The sequence below is a fragment of the Neomonachus schauinslandi genome, chromosome 10, assembly GCF_002201575.2.
Source record: "Neomonachus schauinslandi chromosome 10, ASM220157v2, whole genome shotgun sequence".
Classification (NCBI taxonomy): domain Eukaryota; kingdom Metazoa; phylum Chordata; class Mammalia; order Carnivora; family Phocidae; genus Neomonachus; species Neomonachus schauinslandi.
Genome location: NC_058412.1, coordinates 116,519,887 through 116,534,393, shown reverse-complemented (window position 1 = coordinate 116,534,393; position 14,507 = coordinate 116,519,887).

The following is a 14,507-nucleotide window of genomic DNA, read 5'->3' as shown; positions in this document are numbered from 1 at the left end:
TTTCAAAGGGTAGCCATCCTTCCAAAATGTTAACAAGCACTGCCTTGCAGACAAAGCAGCGCGAGGACGCAGCGGGGACTGAGAGGAGGTCCAGGAAGAGAAGAATGGTGCGCCCGCTGGGTCATTCATTCATTCATTCAGAAAACCTCTAATAACAACTACCCATTTAATCTTTAATAGCAGCTCCGGATTGTGAGCCTGGCGCTGCCGCAACAGCTTTTCAAAATTCATCTAATCCTCGAGACACCCCATGAGGAACGTGACACGGCGGCTTTGTTTACAGACCAGGGGACTTGGGAAGGTGACAGGTGTTTGAGCAAGAAGTAGAGGGGTGGGCGCAGAGGTGGGGAGCCAGGAAGGGCCCCAGAGGGAGAGTCAGCAGGAAGCAGAGACAGATGGCTGTGGGCGGCAGGAGCTGAAGGAGTCAGAGTCGACTCCGGGCTCCTGGCTGCAGCCGGTGGGCACTAATGAGAACAGGAGAAAAAGAGGTTTGGGGGCTACAGAGACAAAGTGGGGGGGGCAGTTAGAGGCATCTGTGGAAAGGCTTAGCTGGTGCTGGCCTGTCTCTCCATCCTCGTGGACTGCAGGGAGAGACTCGGGGGGTCCAGCACAGCGGGCCGGGGATGTACTGCCCAAAGAGAGGGTACCGAGTGAGGGCACGAGGTGCTCAGGGCAAGACAGGAGCTGCAGAAAAGAGAAAGACTCTGGGACCCTTTACACGTTGAGAGAAAAATGCTGAACACATATCATCTTACGTCACTTAGAGGATGTCTCTGGAACCAGACAGCCTGGACAAATCCCACCTCCACTGCTTACTTGCTGCGTAAACTGGAACAAGTCACTTGACTTCTCTGAGACTCGGTTTCCCTACCTGTAAAATGGGGATAATAACATCATTTTCTAAGGATCAAATGAAAAGCACAGATAAGGGACATAGGATAGTTTCTGGCGTGCAGTAGTACTACATAAAATTAGGTGTTGTCGGGGCGCCTGCGTGGCTCAGTTGGTTAAGCATCTGCCTTCGGCTCAGGTCAGGATCCCAGGGTCCTAAGATCCAGTCCCCCTGTTCTCAGCTTCGAAGGGAGTCTGCTTCTCCCTCTGCCCCTCCCCCCACTCGTTCTCTCAATCTCACTAACTCTCCCAAATAAATAAATAAAATCTTTTTTAAAATTTTTTTTAAAAATTAGGCATTGTCATTGTTATAGGCTGTCTTACTCTACCCTTGAGCACCTGTAGCCTTTAGGGAGACAGACATACAAAAAGAGAACAGAGATGTGACTGGAGATTTGGGGGTTTTTTTATTTTTATTTTTTAAGATTTTATTTACTGGAGTGCCTGCGTGGCTCAGTCGTTAAGCGTCTGCCTTCAGCTCAGGTCATGATCCCAGGGTCCTGGGATCGAGCCCCACATCGGGCTCCCTGCTCAGCGGGGAAGGGTGGGAGGGGGCCTGCTTCTCCCTCTTCCACTCCCCCTGCTTGTGTTCCCTCTCTCGCTGTGTCTTTCTCTGTCAAATAAATTTTTAAGAAAGATTTTATTTATTTATTTGAGAGAGAGAGAGAGAGCACAAGCAAGGGGGAAGGGAGGAGGGGAGGGGAGGAGCGGGAAGTAGAGGGAGAAGCAGACTCCCCACTGCGCAGGAAGCCTGATTTGGGGCTAGATTCTGCATTATTCCAGCTACTCTCCAGCATCCCCCAAGTGCCCGGCCTGTGCCAGGGGGTGAGGCCAAAGCTCCAGGGAGGGACTGTGCACCCGGCTGGACCCTGTGTCACTCCCAGTCTGATGGGGGAGGCAGACATGGTAGAGATACAGTTGCCCCTTGAACCATACAGGGATTAGGGGCTCTGACCCTTGCACACTTGAAAATTGGGTATAACTTTTGACTCCCCCCCCAACATTTAACTACTAATGGCTTACTTTTGACCAGAATCCTTACCAATAACATAAACATCAATTAACACAAATTTTGAAGTTCTAGGTATTATATACTGAATTCTTGCAATCAAGTAAGAAAATCATAAGGACGAGACAATAATATTTACAGTACTGCACTGTATTTATTCAAAAAAATCTGCATGTATGTGGACCATGCAGTTCAAATCTGAGTTATTCAAGGGTCAGCTGTAGATTGGTAGGAAAGAATAAGGTAACAGTAGGGATGGGGATGGGCCAGGGGCTCACAGGAGCCCCCAGGCAGCATGCCCACGTGGGGCTGACAGGAGGGGCCCCATGAGGGAGCAGAAGGAGGGAGCCAGGTAAACGGGATGGGGAGGGGAGGAAACTTGCATCCCATGCCAGGGGACAGCCATAGGCAAAGCCTGCAAGGTGGGCACCCTGTGCTGCTAAAGTCTGCTTGTGTCCCCAGCCTTCCCTCCCCCATCTCTGCGGCCCACAGGCCTCCATGGTTTCTCTTACCCACTCATTCCCTGAATATCTATCTATTTGACACCTTGGACGAGCCCCACCTGGGTGGACCCCCCTCTTTCCCTCTCCCCAACTGTTGCCCAGCCCCTCCCACCCCCTTCACCGTCCTTGCTGCTCACTTGCTGCCAGAAGGCATGTCACCAAACTCCACCACTGTGACAGGATCACTCCCTTGCTCCACAACCTTCACTAGCTCCCTATGGCACACAGGGCAAAACCCAGAATTCCTCCTGGCTGCTCTCACCTCTGGGACCAGAGTGGGCTGGACCATCTCTGGGTCCCCTAGTCTGGCACAAGATAGGCCCCAGCTCACGTTTGACTGAATGATGGACTGTCTGTCTCTATTTGGGGTCTGGTGCACCACCCCCACAGACTTACCACAAACACACACACTCCTCTCTGTTTCTGTCTTCTGTGTGTGTGTCTCGCTCACTCACTCTCTCCCCCATCTCCCTATCTCCGTCTCTGTCACTGACACCACTCCCTGACTCTCTCATCTCTTTGTGTGTCCCTCTGTCTCTCTGTCTTTAGATCTCTACATCTCTGGTTATGTCTCTCTGTTTCTCCCTGGATCACTGATACCCTTTGGTTCTCTCCTTCTCTTCCTCTGTCTTCCTTTCTGTCTCTTTGTCCCTCCTTCCGTCTGCCTCTATCTCTGTGTGTATGTCTCTCTGTCTCTGTGGTTCGGGATTGCACTGGCCCAATGGCCTCGGCAGGGCAGGCTCCCTGCCAGCCCCAGTCTGGCTCCTGGGCTGCCTGCTGAGGGTCTTGCTCCCACCCACTCCCCAACTTTTGTTTTCCCTTCCTCACGGCCTTCTCTGGGGTTGAAGTCAATGTCCCTCCAGCCCCGAGGGCCAGTCCTGCTCTGCGTCTGCTGTGCCCATGCCCACATGTGCATTCACACCACTGCCCATCTGTCCGTCTGTCTGTCTGCCTTGGTCAGCCCCTCTCTCCAAGTCGTTCTGAGTCGCTCATCCAAATGCCAGCCAGAGAGCCCCAGCTACGTCATGGATCAGGCCCCCCAGGCCCTGAGGAGAGGGACAGTGTCATGAACAACCACGTGCCCCCCAAGCACGTGCCCACGGAGCGCTGGCCACACGCCAGGCCCTCGTCTAAGCCCCCGTTTGCGTTCTTCAGTCTTCCTCCTGCCTCTCAGACTTGAGGAAACTGAGGCATCCGGGGCAAGGCCCCAGCAGGAAGCAGTGAGCTCCCAGCCGCCAGGCTCTCAGCCCCTGCCAGATGCCCCCGCGTAAAGGAGGAGCCTCAGAGACTGGGAGCCCCGCCTCTGCCCCCTGCTCCCAGCGCTCCCCAGTCCCCCAGGGACGGACGTCATCCAAGTCACCGCAGGCTAGTGGAGGGGGCCTCCGAAAGTCCGAAAGTCCAGGCTGTGCCAAGGCCAAGGCTGGGCCGGGGGAGAGGGTGGGGGCGGGGGAGGCACTTCAGGGAGGGGTCCTGGGGACAGAATTGGCCGGAAGCCGTGACAGCCAAGAGCAGGTGTTGGAAGGCAAGAGGCAAGTAGGGGCCCCCCGCTGGGTGCTGACAGCATGTGACTGGCACAGGCCTGGGGAGACCCCAGAAGGCTGCTCAAGGTGAGTGGTGGGGTCTCTGAAGCAGGGACTGGGGAGGAAGCTGGGGCAGAGCCCGCCCTGGGACTCCTGGAAACTTCAGCAGCTGTGCACACATGCATGTGCTCGCTCAGGCCCAGCGCCTGAGCCTGGAGCTGGGAAAGAAGTGTGTGGAAGGGAGGGAAGCGGGGGGAGGAGAGAGGAAGAGAGGCATGTGAACGGGCCCTGTGATTCAGGCAGAGAGAAGAGGGGAGGGCAGCTCTGTGGCAGCCAGAACTAGAAAGCGGGTTCGGAGCGCTTGCTGCAGGCCCGGCTCTGAGCTAAGCATTCTTCACATGAGCCATCACATTTGAACCTCAAAACTCTTATTATCCCCATTCTGCTGGCGAGGACACTTGGGCTCCGAGGAGGGTCACTAGTCTGAGGACCATAGTAAGATGGGAACCAGGTGTCAAGCACCAAAGTCCAGAGGCTTCTCTACTGTGTTCCCCGAGAGACAGAGACAGAGCAGGAATGGAGATGAGAGCCCTAGAGGCAGGTGGACCTGGAGGGAGACAGCTTTGTTCTCAGAAGGAAGCAGCCTGGGCCTTGGGGAGAGGCTGGGAGGGTCCAACTGCCCCACTCCTGCTCCCAGGAGCCATGTCCCACTTCCCAGCCCTTACAAGGGGGAACAAGAGGCAGGCCCTCCATGCCCAGGCCCCCGCCCCTCTGCCACCCTCATCTTGCAGGCTGCACAAGGAGACCTTCCAGAAATACTGCCCAGTTTCCAGCTTCCACTCTCTGGAGGAAGCTGTGCCCTCCACCTGAATTATCCTACCCTGCTCCCCAACCCCAACCTCTAGCTCTTCTTCATTCTTAGGGAACTGGAGAACAAAGAGACAGGAAGGAAAAGGAACAGAAGGACACAGGCAGGCCCCCAGCACAGTGGGTCCTGCATTTGGAGGGAAGCGGCAGGACGGAGACAACGAAGGAAGGGGAGGGGACATGGGGTCACTCTGTCTCTCCCCCACCCCATTTCTTTCTGCTCACTTTCTCTGTCTAGCTCCTTCCCTCTCTCTCTCCTTCTCTCTCTCTCCTTCTCTTTCACACACACACACACACACACACACACATCTGATAAAGCCCGAGAGAAAAATAGGGAGGAAGGGAGAAGGTAGGAGACTGTCAGACAGACAGACCTTCCCAGACAAAGACATTCCAACCGTTCTGCTGGGCTGACAAAGACACATGGGGGTGTCCCGTGTGGGGGCCCCCAAATGCTTTTGAAGGAACGCACGAGTGAGAATACGATGAAATAGAGTGCAGAGAAAGACACACACGGACAGAAAAGGTTCCCAGGCACAAGGAAGAGATTGTAAAAAAGACCCTCAAAATTAGTAGTGGTTTCTTTCTCTCTGGGAGGCGGGATTACAGGGGATTTTTATTTTATACTCTCCTGCGCATTCTTTTTGGTATTTTCCACCTTTCCTGCAGTGAACGCGTATTACTTCTGAAACCGAAGGAAAACAATAAATGTCATTTCTAAAAGAAAGAAAATGTCCACAGACTGGGGACAAGGGCTGTCAGGGCTGCAGAGGCAGCGAGGGGTGGGGGAGGGGAGTGAGCGAATACGTACGCTCACACACACTCATGTGCCCACACCCAGGCTCTTGCACACTCACACACACCTACACAGGTACACGTACTCCCACACACAGACACACACACAATCTATTCTTTCCACTCAGGAGCAGCCAGAGTGAAATTCCAGAAATCTCCAAGGAAGGAAAAGGGTAGAGGAGATAAGAAAGAATAGGCAGACAGGGAAGACTGGAGATGGACGAACAGACAGACACACGCAGATCTAGCCCAGGGCATGACTCAGCCTGGATGCTCACAATGGGTGTCCAACACCCTCATTAGTCTTACAGTGGCTGTGGTTATAACTTTAATGGGTTTTTCTCATTACAAAGGTGATCATGCAATTTGTGTTCCTGGCAGACAACTTTTTTTTAATGATGTTCTGTTTTTTTGAATGAGCAAAAGAACTTATGAATGAGAGTGACCAACAGAGACGGAGGGAGAGCAAAGTGTGAGGAAGCCAGAGAGGAAGCAGGCAAGGCAAGAGCCGTGTGGAGGGAGGCACACGCGTGTGTGTGCACACGCACATACACGCACATGCACACACGGGATGGGGCAGGAGCAAGATGGCAATTCAAAAAAGCTGCAGAGAGAGGGAGGCGGCAAGCAGACAGGCAGGCAGATGGGCGTCCAGGGAGCCAGTCACGTGCACACACACTCCCAACATGCACCCCCGGGAGCTCACAGAGTGGGGGCAAAATTCAGTGAGACCTGGGCAATGGGAAGGGGCACGCTCTCCCATAGACACACACTCCCCGGTCTGCGGAATGGGTTTTATGAATGAATGAGGATGAATGTGGATGGAATCGCCAGGGCAGGGCAGAGGGACAGGCTGCGAGAGGCCCAGAGACAGGGCAGGGAGTGAGAGTGGCAGGCCGGAACGGAGACAGAGAGGAGGGGCAGTGGAGGCTGTGCGAGGGACATGCACACATACAGGGCAAGGGGTCCAGGGTACAACCCTAAACCGGGTCCACTCCCCAGTGTGCTCCCAGGAGCCCCTCCTCCCGGGAAATGGGACTTCTATTGTTTCTCCAGTGTGTCTCTCTATTTTCTACACTTTCTATCATGAAGATGGATGCCTTACCTTTAAGATCAAGAAAAAACATGTGCCTTGAAAGAAAGAGAAAAGAAAGAAAAATCATACCGAGAGTAAATGGAGATGAAGCTAGAGAGAGGGAGCAGGGGGAGGTGATCAGGTGTGTGTGTTTATGCACACACACACACACCCTGAAACTGTGGGGAGATAGGAGGAAGGGGAGCAGGGAGGCAGTGGGGAAGACAGACAAGTGGGCGGACTGAGGCTCTGAGCCCCAAACCCCCAAACACACCCACGCTCGCACAGGGAGAACTCACTCCTGGAGGAGGTTGGCGGTGCATTTATGATTGCCTACTGTGTGCAGGCTCCCAGGATTAGATTGGTCCCCTCAGCCCACTGCAATCCTGAGTGGTGCATCTGGGTTGATCCAGGGACCCGGGCAGGGGAGGGGTCTCCCAGAAAAGGGTCCCAGGGCCTAAGAACTCAAAGCAGTGCTCTGGGGGTGGAAGAGAAGTTTGCCAAACAGAGGAGGAAGAAGGCATGGGGCAAAGGTGGGCCGGCTGGCCAAGCAGAGGGCAAAGCCTGAGCACAAGGAGTACCAGAGTGATGAAAGAGAGAGAGTATGGGAGGAGGCTGCCGGGACAGGCAGGGCCTGGAAGTTGGCTTTGTTCCTTGCACAGGGTTTAAGATCTGGAGGTGGGGGCTGTTTCTGGTCCCTGATGGCAACAGAAGCAGGGAGACCACAGGCAGCCCAGGGAGAGATGGGGTGTCCTGATGGGGGGGAGAGGAGTTGGCTGAGAGCTGCTTAGGGGACAGCATCTGCATGAAGGTTTCCTGTGGGTGTGGGGAGTGAGGGGGAATGATGAGGGTCCCCAACTTGGAAGCCCTGGAGACCAGGTCTCAGAAGGAGAGGTGAGTTTAGATTCATGACAAATATGAGGGTGTGAGGAGGGGTGAGGCAATAGCTGGGGGGGTACAGGTGGGAAGCCAAGACTCCCAGGCAGTGCTCCCTGGGAGCCCCAGCAGGTTGGGAGCAGGCAGAGGGGGTAGGAAGAGGCCCAGATGGGAAAGCACACTCATGGCAGGCACGTGCGTGCACACACACACACACGCACATGCACATGCATGTGTGCCAGGAGGAAGGGGAGAAGACAGAGCCTGAGGGGGGGGGGGGGGGAGACGGGGGGGGGGGGAGAGGCAGAGAAGGGGGGGGGGGGGGGGGGGGGGGGGGGAGACACGTGGCGTGAGACAGAGCCAGACATGGGTACATCTGGAAAAATCAGGGAGGAGGGAGAGGGAGGCCCAGAGAAGGAGAAAGAGGGAGAGAGCAGGGGAGCAGAGAGACAGAGAGACAGAGCGACGCAGTGCGGAGAGAGGGAGCGAGGGATAGAGTTAGTGTTGGGGAAGAGAGAAGGACAGACCCCGAGGGTCAGACACAGAGCTGGGGAGTCCCACACACAAGACCTCAGCGCCGGGGCACTCAGTGCTGCTTTAGAGACAGAGGGAGGGGAAGAGACACTCCCTCTCCCTCCCTGCCTGCCCCCTCACTGCTCAGCCCCCCACACACGCACGCATGCACTCACACACGCACGCACTCACACACGCACGCACTCACATGGGCACGCACACACGCACGCACTCACACACGCAGCGCAGCCCAGCACGCCAGGGGTGTTGACTGAACAGAGGGATGAAAGCCAGTGACTCACGGACCGAGCACAAAAGCAAGAAGCCCACAAAGAGAGGCCATGCACGGGGCTCTCTCACCCCCTCTCTCATTCTGGGGGGAGGGGTGTGTGCGTGTGTGTGTGACTCCCGGGGCTAGAGCAGGTGTGGTGGGACAGTCGGATGCACAGACAGACAGACCAAGAGCAAAGGACAGTGTGCGTGCAGCACAATGAGACACAGACACACGCGGGAAAGCGTCTGATGCTCAAAAGTCAGCTCGTGCTTCAGAGAAGGAGGTGTGACAGACAACCAGATGGACAGAAGCCACCCTCACACAGGGTGAGAGGAAACTGGGGCCTCAGGTTCGCAGAGCAAGCGGGGAAGACAAGGGAGAAGAGGGGCTAAGGGGCCAGTCCGCACGGGCCCCTCCATCGTCCCTTCTTTTCCTCACCCACGAGTCCCTCCCACACCTGCCTGCCGGGAGCGCCATCCTGGGCCTGGGTGACCCGGAGCCTGGACCAGCACGCAGTGGGGCAGGAGCTCTTCTGGAAGCCCCTTCCTTCCAGAACCCACTGGCCAGCCCAGGGTAGCCCAGATTATCCCAGGAACATGAGGGCCAGAGAAAGGAGAGTCCGGCCCTTGACAGGGGGCCCTTTGAGACTCAAAAGCCATTGCAGATAAATCGTACCATTCATTATTATTCAGCCATAAAAAAAGGAATGAGGTCTTGATACATGCTACAGTGTGGGTGAACCTCAAAAAACTTACTCTAAGTGAAAGAAGCCAGACTTGAAAGGTCACATTTCCTATGACTCCTTTTACATGAAATATCCAGAATAGATAATCCACAGACCAGAAAGCAGGTCCATGGTTGCCAGGGACGGGAATGGGGAGGAGAAACAGGGAGTAACTGCTTAATGGGTATGGGATTTTATTTGGAGGCAATAAAAAAAGGTTTTGGAACTAGACAAAGGTTGCATAACATAGTGGATGTACTAAATGCCACTAAGCTGTTCACTAAAATGGTTAATTTTGTTATATGAATTCCACCTCGATAAAAAATGTGTTTCATTTTTTAAAAAGTAGGAGTTCACTAAGCAGACACTCGGGGAAGGGATTTCTGGTTGGAAGGACCAGCACATACAAAGGTGTAGAGGCTTGAAGGCAGGTGAGGAGGGAGGTATGGCTGAATGGGGGGAGGGACTTGGAAGCAGGCGACTGTATAGGACGGGGGGTGGGCTTGACCACTTCTTGGAGGTGGGAGTGTATGATCCATGCTGCCTTGCCAGGAGAATGGGGGAAGACCTGAGACAGGGAGACTGTGAGGAGGCAGGTGTCTGAGCCACCAAGTGCAAGCTGCAGTTAGCCAAGGTGGGGGGCAGGCAGACTGGGAAGGCCAGGATGGAACTAGCAGATGGGGTGAACAGGAAGAGGCACTTTCTTGCATTCTGGCCAGACAGGGCTTAGAAATTAGATTGTTCACTCAGTCATCAAACATGAGTGCCTTCTGCAGGCAGGACAGTGTTCTAGGAGCTGGTGACCCAGCACCAAACAGACAGGCTCTCCCTGCCCTCCTGAGGCACACAGCGCACTAGCATGAAAGACTGAAGATAAGCCAATATGTCAGTATATAGGCTGACAGCCAGCAGCGGTAAGGGCTCCGAAGACAAATACAGCAGGGTAGGGGTCGAAGAGCCATGGGGGATGCTGTTTTAGACCAAGTGGTCTGGGAAGGCCTCTGGGAAGAGGAAACTTTGGAGCAGAGAACTGAAGGGCGTAAGCAAGCATACAGATCTCAAGAAAGAGCCCTCCAGGCAGCAGGGACAGCAAGTGCAAAGGCCCTGAGGTGGGAGCAGTGTGTTACATTTAGGGAAAGACAAGAGCAGGGAGGCTGGAGCGGTCAGAGGTGAGGAGGGACCGCCGAAGGGGAGCCAAAAGGCCTTCCCATAGGTCGAGGTGAGTGCTTTTGATTTGGTTCTACAGAGACATGCCCCTTGAGGGAGGTGGACCCTAGTGAGGACAGGGGGCAGAAAGGATAAGAGCAGTCATGTCAGGCCCTCCAGCCCCAGCCTACCACAGGAGGTGAGGGTAGGGAACTTCAGACAGATACCCGCACACAGATGCAGGCCTGCCACACGAAGGAAGAGGAAGAAAGCTCCGGAAAGGCTCAGACAGAGGGCGGGAGGGAGCGAGGGGAGCTGAGCAGCGAGGCAAGACCCCCCACACAGCCAGGGGCTCCAGGATGACGCGCGAGGGGACAGCGGTGGCCGCCGTGGCAGCCGGGGCTCGGCACGAGGTGTGACGCATGCCTCCTGCTTGCGGCTTGCAAGGCGGCCAGACAGAGACGGTGACGTACAACCCCAACAAAGCCCCCAGGAGAGAGAGCGGGGACGCAGAGAAGGAAGGGGGGGGGGGGTGTTGGGGGGGAGAGTCGTGAGGCAGATAGCCAGGCAGCGGGATCTGTGGCTAACTGGACAGACAGGAAGCCCGTGGCATCTCCAAAGCCCCCAAGGAGAGAAGGACACATGGACAAAATCACCCAGACAGATCCCTACACTCAGGGAGACACAACCAGAGACACAGTGACCCTCACAACACAAGGAGACGTGGCCAGGAGGGACCCTCCCTGATGTCCAGACAGACACCCCCGCACGCTCATCCCTGCACACGGACAGGACTGACCGACACGCACACACACGCACGCACGCACACACACACACGCACACACGTCCAAAGACAGGAAGAGCAGCGCCTCACGTACACACCGGTGCACAGGGACGCATGCACAGGCAGACCTCAAAATGCCTGACACGGACCAAGACGTACGGACCCTCACTCCGAGACGGACGGAAAGACACTCTCTGACATCGGACACAGATGCGGGAGAAGTTGGTGGAAGTGAGAAGATGGAAGATGAGGAAGAGTAACAGAGGCCGCGGGCCGCACCCCAGGCCACCTGGCTCTGGGTCCCCCTTCCACCTAGGGTACCAGGCCACATGGAGGCCTTGACCCTGAGGCCTGCCCCACCGTGGTGCTCAGTCACTGTTTGTTGACTGAACACAACCGAATTTGCCAGCTGTCTGAAGGTCACTCTGGGAGGCCAAGTGCAGGCCAGAACACTACCACAGGTGGCGGGGGACAGGGCAGCCAGTGAGGACACTGGAGCATAGTCCCGGGGAGGGGACAGAGCCCAAGCGAAGGCGAGGTGCTGGAACGGAGAGGAAGGAATGGGTCGAGGCCCGTTTGGGGAACCATGTGAATAGGAAGGGGGCAAGGAGGGGAAAAGGGAGCAAAGACAAGCCAGGGGTGCACCTGGGTGCTGAGTGGGCAGTGGTGCCTATGGAAAGTCCGAGAGGCAGGTATATAGGGAGATCTGCTCCCTGGGGGTGGTCCTCACAAAAGGAGAGGTGAGGCCCAGAGTGAATGAGGTCAGCAGGCTCGGGTGGGAAGGGAAAAGAGCGCAAGACACAGAGAAAGAGCCATCTGGGAGGTAGGGGGAGAGTCCAGAGACACAGAGTCATGGAGGTCTGCAGAGGCAGACCCCGGGTTTGCTGGCAGGTGGGAGAGGTCGTGGTGGGAGCCATTTGGGGGGGTTGAGCACAAAATGCAGCTGCACAGGGAGAGAGAGGGAGGTGCTGACACGAAGACAGCCCTGGGACAGGAAGGGGAGGAGAAGGATGGGGCCTGGAGGAGGGGGTTCTGCCCTGGGAGAGATGGACCTGGTGCGTGGACAGGTCAGGGGCTTAGCTCCAAGGTCCCAGCTAGAGACCCGATAGTAACGGGTCAACTGTGGGCAAAGAGAGTTTGCAAAGGGGGTAGGGGAGATGGGAGGGGCAGGGGGGGTGGCGAGGCCAGAGCTGGGGTGGACACACACACTAGCTCAGCGACAGCCAGCTCTCACCCACCCCTGGGAGACAGCGAGGGAAGGAAGGAGGAGAGAGAGAGAGAAATAGAGCCAGACTCACCTGGAAAAATCTAGATGGAGCCCCCAGAAGCAGGAGAGGCGAGGCAGAGGTGGGGGAAGCAGTGAGTGAGGGGGAGGCAGTGGGTGAGCGGGGACACACACACACACACATACACTCCTGCAGTGACGCACAGAATGGAAGCAGAATTCAATAATGGCTTAGAGGCGAAGCAGGGGGAGCGGGAGAGAGGGATGTCATTAGACACACAGCCCTGTCTTAGGAGGTACTAAGAATTGTTGAAGGAAGGAACAAAGATGAGGAACTCCCGGAAGGGAAGCAGCAACTAGGAAAGTTCTCAGACAGACAGACAGAATGTCACACGCATACACGGTGAGAACCAACCCCCCCCAAGAGAGTAAACAGTGACAGTCAGAATATCGGTTCGGGAGGGGGGCGGTCATGGGAGAAGGGGGCTGCTGGGCGCTGGGCAGTCTGGGTCTTGCTCAGGAAGGTGGATCCACAGGTGTAGACACATGTAAAATTCACTGAGGTTTTCCACTTAAGGTTTGTGCATTTTATGGTATGTAAGTTATTTTATTTATTTTTACTGAGAGAAAGGATAAGAGAGGGAAGGAAAGAGGTATGTGTCAGGGAGAGGAACGAAAACACACACACACACCAATACCCAGGTAAGGACAAAGTCTGATGAAAAGGGACATAAAAAGGTAATGTGACCAAGAAACACTGACGTTCAGACCCTCACATGGAAAGGGAGAGAGACTCCAGGAGAGACCTGAATGAGGAGGGGGTCCCACAGGGCAGGAAAGAAATCACCAACACTGGCCCCCTGCGCTGGAGGCACTCGCGGCTGGGGGCTCCTGGAGCAAGTGTCCGCGACTGTGGAATGGCCCGGCCAGAGTCATTCAGACATGTGGGGCAAGGGGCGGGGATGGTGCTGAGTCTGGGATGGGCCTCAAGGGATGCAGGGGCAGGGGTGCGGAGGGGAGTTGGTGAGGGGCCCAGGAGCTCACACAGAAGGGCAGGGGGGAGATGGAGGCTGGTGTGGGGGTCCAGATGGCCCAGTAGTGTGCAGGGGAAGACAACAGGGGGCCCGGGAATGGGGGTTAGGAAAAGGGCCTAGAACTAACTCTCAGACACACAGACAAATGGATGGATACACAGACAGATCACCGTATGCTTATCCACAGAGTGAAAGCAAATGCCGGACAGTCTCAGAGATGGATGTGGAAGGAGAAAGAGCCTGGGGAAGTGGGAGAGAGACAGATACCAGTATGTCTCGAAAAATCCAGATGGAGCCAGAGGGGGGATGGGGAGCAGAGAGCAAGAGTGTGAGAGGAGATCTGTCTCTCTCTCTCTCTCTCTCTCTCTCTCACACACACACACACACACACACACACGGCTGGGCAGGAGCAGCTGTCTCATGAGGAGTGTTCTAGGAGGAGCCGAGGAGGAAGATCCCCCCACCGTGGATGACACTGACCCTCCAAGTGTTGAAGGGCGGCGGCAGCTGCCCATCCTGGAAACCCAACAAGCCTGCAGAGGCTGGGGGGGGGGGGGTAGGCCCAGGGACCCCCCCAGAGGGCCACACAGACACGAGCGAGCGCAAGCCTGCGAGCCTCCGAGCAAGTGTTGGGGGCTGAGTAAATGAGTGCGGGCAGAATGTTGTGGAACACACACACACACACACACACACACGACTGTGCAGTCACATCTGGGTGGCAAAACCTACCTACTGCTGGGGAACACATAGAGTCACGCTAAAGCTCAGAGGCAGAGACAGACAGACAAAGAAAGACAGGCGAACAAAGAGAGAAAGGGAGAAAGACAGTGGCGGGGGAGGGGGAGGTGACAGACGGACACAAATGCAAGCAGGACACCGAAGTCCAACGGCCCTGAGAGAGGAGTTTGGAAAGAGAAAACCGAGGTGGAGACCGAATGAAGGAGGAGGAAGAGAAAGACCAACTGAGGAAGAGGGAGATGCACCGAGCGCCCTGGGCGCCTCTTCAGAAAGGCTGGAGTTAGGATTTTAAATGCGAATGAATGAAAGAAATGTCTGAATGCGTGTGTGGTACACACACGCCGTGCGGGGCTCAGGCAACAGTGCGGGAGTCAGGAGGGGCCGTGTGCCACACCCAGCACCGCTCACACGCACCACACACACACACACACCACACACACACACACCACACATATCACCCCTCACACACACACCACACATATCACCCCTCACACAACACCCATCACACACACCACACCCCACCCCTCACACAC